Genomic DNA, 4,618 nt, shown 5'->3' on the forward strand with positions numbered 1-4,618 from the left:
ACAAATCTGATGTTTACGTATTGATGTTAATGTACCATTAAAATATTTTAAATCATATTAATCTTCCATACATTCAATGTTTATTTTTCGTTTCAAGCTACACTACAACTGACGTATATGAATGCGTGTAATTCAAATGCAATGCTACAAATTCGTTTCGTCGTGACCCCTCTGTAGTTCTTAATGTCAGTGTTTTAATTTGATGTCATTGATGACATCACTGTTTACGTAATGATTAATGAAAATATCGTTGTTGTTGTTTTATTGGGGAAATAATTTTGTTAATGCGCTTTTCCCTCATTAATTTATTACAATTGTTTTTAAATTCACGTTATTGAAAATATTTAAACTTGTATTTTAGTGTTACTGACTTTAATGATTTTATAAACAAACGTGAAAACAATAATAATGTTGGTAGGAACTAGCTAAAAAATGTTCATTTGACAGGATGTCGTAAAAATGATGTTTAAGGTTGTTTGAAACTTGATTATGTATTAATTGTTAACTAATAATAATGGTGATAACAAACTTTGATCGTTGAAGATAATGACAATTAATAGTTAAGGTGATAAAACAAAAGCTTCACAGGCACCACCACCACACGCATACTCAAACCTGACCAGATGCAGTCTTTAAGATTGACAACATTGGAGTTTGAAAAATGGCGTTGATTTTATTAATTTTTTGTTGATTCATTTCATTTTTAGGATGTTGAAATTGTATGAAAATTTTTTCGTTGTGTTTAATCTCCCAGGCTGTTGACGTTTTGATGTGATTTCGTTAAACCTCACAATTAATGTTGTTGTTGTTTTGTTCCGAACATCTTACTGATCTTCCAGGTGCTATTTTTACTTTCAGAAACGAGGTAGTTGTCCTCTTGATACCAACATTAACACCAACATAAATTTTTGCTTCCATGTTAAAGCAGCATGTTGAGATTTAACGATATCTTTGCACGGTTATCAAACAAATTTATCACGAGATACAAATCTTTAGTTGAGTGATAAATACTACAGAAGTTTTAAATTGCTAACCCGTAAAATCAACTAATTTCTTATTAAATAAAAGAAATGTTTAACGAATTATTTTTAATTTAATCATCCATTAAACAATATTTATGTTATAACAAATTTTTCAATTAAAAAAGTGTTTTTTAAACATGAAATTTTATAATAATAATATAAATATAAAAATAAATACATGAAATATATATTTATACATTAATTTATCTGTTTTTTAATGTATTTTGAAAAGATCCAACAACATGATCAAATCTTTGAGCTAATAATAACTACCCACCCAACTGTAAATATTTGAAATTATTTCTATAAGCGGTCAAAGAAATAAAATTACAAAATTTATTAACTCTCCATGCGCAAACGTCACAAATAACTTTGTATGTTTTAATTTCTGTTACAACCTAAAAAAAACTACGTTAGTCAATGTTGTGTTGGGGTTGAATAAAATTATTTTTTGTTGATTTTGTCGAAAAAAAAATTTTTTTTCAGTTTAGTAATCAAACATTAACATAGTTAAATAATATAATTTTTGATAACTTCATTAATTAAAATCACGGCTTCTATCAACCTCAGCACAAAAACACAAGCAAGAGTTGAGTGATTGAATTTCAGCCGAATGCCAATCGTTGGACTGCTGTAGCACAACATTCAACTGATGCGAATAATTATTTTAGCCTGCATGTATGAAAGTTGTACGGAGGCAGATGACGCACAAGGACATAGATCCTACCACACAACACGACATGCATCTATCTGCTCGCAGTGTACATACAATATGTCGCATACATTTTAAAGCACTCTTTCGCTTTATAAACATACAAAGCACGTGCAAATTATATATTATATACCTCCTTATATATACATATGTAACTACACATATCGTAAATAAAAAGAGCATGTATAGTCGTCATACAACAAAGGCAATAATATAAATCATGTAGGTACGTTGCGAAAGTAAAAATGTGACAGTTAACACGATGTTGCACATATATTTATTTGTTTATTCATTGAAAAATATTACGATTTAGGTGACCAGAAGCCCAAATGGCCTCTGAAAATTTGCAAATAAAATAAAATATTAAACCTTGTTGAAAAATCAAATTCATTGAAAGTTTGAAAACGGTATTGTTTATTAGACCCAAACATTTGCTAATCTTATTGAATATAAACGCATAGTAGCTTTTCTATTTTAGATTACTAAATAAAACGTTCAAAAATTTGATTGAGTTATCTCCATTTGTAAAATTTTCAGTAAAACTAGTTTTAAGATTAATGTGTTAGTGACAATCTTGGATCCAAAAGTTATTGAGCAGATTTTTGAAGCGATTATATGACAACGGTTATCATAAGTTCATAGAAATACATAACATTTTAGCTCTCTATTTATTACTAAAGTTGAATCAATCCAATTTGCGCTTCTAGTTTTTAGGATATCATCATTTACTTAGAGAATAAATTTTAATAAGCTACACACACAAACAACCGATGATTAATGTAAAAATTAAAATATACTTGCTCTAGGATCGAGCCTTGAGGCAAGCCAGAAATTATGCTGGCCAGAAAAGAATTATGACAACCAGTAAAATGTTTACGTCTGCTTGCAAGTTAATAATCAACCAACTCAATATTCAACCGTCAGTGTTTTTTTTAACTTTTTTCATAGGAAATGATTCAAAGGTTTTAACGACATCATTAAAATAGGTTATTTGACAAAATTTTAAAACTGAATTATTTCCATTTAGAAGCGCAGTTTCTGTAAAGTTAAGTTTGGTAAAGTTACATTGATTGGTGAAAATCAGGCAATTATAATCAGGATGTCGAAGTCGGATGAAAAACTCTGGCCCTTCAAAATATTTTGAATTGTTTCGGGTAAAAATTTCCGATTCCGGGTTTCGACTTCCAGAAAAACTTTTTAAAATTTGTATCCTAATTTTTACTTAAATATAACTAGTAAATAAAAAACACTTGTATAATACTTGAATTAATAAATGTAATTGTTTTTTCAATAAAATTACTTTATATATTTTTCCAAAACTTATTAAAAAAATTAAGTTATTTTATTCACATTATAAGCTTTTATTTTCAGTATAAAAAATAATTTCAAATCATTACACATAATTATTTTTTGAAAAACCAATATAATAAAATTTTTTAAAATAAAAGTTAGCAAAATTTTCAACCTTCTGGTGTCGGATTTTTTTAAACTCCAACTTCGACACCGGCCCATCAAAAAATACCGATTTCAGTTCCGACAAAAATATGCGAACTTTGGAAAGGGAAATGAACATGTTAAATGTCAATAATTACTATTGAATATTTAGTTATTTATTTAATTGCTTAATTATTTGATTAATTAATTTTTATCGGTACAAATATAACAAAAAATTAAAACAGAAAAAATAATAAAAAAACTGAAAAGACGGAATAGAATGTTAATTAAAATTAAAGCTTTTTTTGGATTAAATATATTTGCATGAACAATTTTAAAATGTAAAAATGCTCCGTTCTTTTATTTTATTTGAGTTTTTTCAGTTGATTGTTACAAAGGGGAAGTCATAAAAAGTCGTTTTTTAGTGTTACATGGTAGACTCTGATTGCCCCTAAAAGTTGGACGTTTTTAAGAACTTCGCCCTATTCGCCAGAAGTTGGTTTAGGTATTCATAGTGTTTTTGGACATCTTTTTACATCTTACATCTTTTCATAAACTTTACCGTATTCTTGGTAACGAAGCGGAATTCTTGTTGTAAAACTGGAAAGCACCTCATGTTGTGTACAGGAATTGTTGCATCAATATTTCACGTGCTTGATGGTAAAAATTATTTAAGAAATTAGGAGTCTGAGTTTTGATGATTTTGATCGGGTTTGATCACAAATTTCTAAATTCATCAGAACCACTATCGGATAGTTTGAACATGACGTTTCACAAAATTTAAAGTTTGTCTTTTCAATTAATATTAGTCGAATATTTTGGAAATTTTTCAATTTTTTAAAAATAGAAATCTTTCCCAGTTTTGTGCTGCGGATAGGCCTATTTCAATTTTTTGATTTTTTTTACAAATCATCTTCTATGCAACTTTGGTTTATATAGTTAGGCTATATTTTTCCAACATTTAATCGAATCTGTCTGATCGACCGACGAAACGACAAACGGGCGTGAGCATCTTTTCCGGGAGTTATGGGTAAAACATTATAGTGTTCATCATATATAATCTTTACTAAATAACTTACTAAACTAATGGAACAGATGCGAAATAGCTGTGAGGAAAATGACGCCAATTATATACTTTTCCTTTGTCTAAGAGTCTATATAAATCATATACATATATATATATATATATATATATATATATATATCATATATAACTGAAGATAATTTGTGAAAAATCGGAATAGGCCTATTTGCAAGTTGAAATTAGATAATAATTTTATTTTTAATAAATTGAACAATTTCCAGAAAACTCTAGTAAAAAAATTGAAAAGAATAATTTTAAATTGGTTAATGCCAACAATTCGGTAGAATTCATTACAATATTGTATAAAATATGGTCTTCCAACACACACACAAACACAACACATACACACACACTTACATTAACAGA

The sequence above is a fragment of the Helobdella robusta genome, assembly GCF_000326865.2.
Source record: "Helobdella robusta unplaced genomic scaffold HELROscaffold_93, whole genome shotgun sequence".
NCBI classification, from domain to species: Eukaryota; Metazoa; Annelida; class Clitellata; order Rhynchobdellida; family Glossiphoniidae; genus Helobdella; species Helobdella robusta.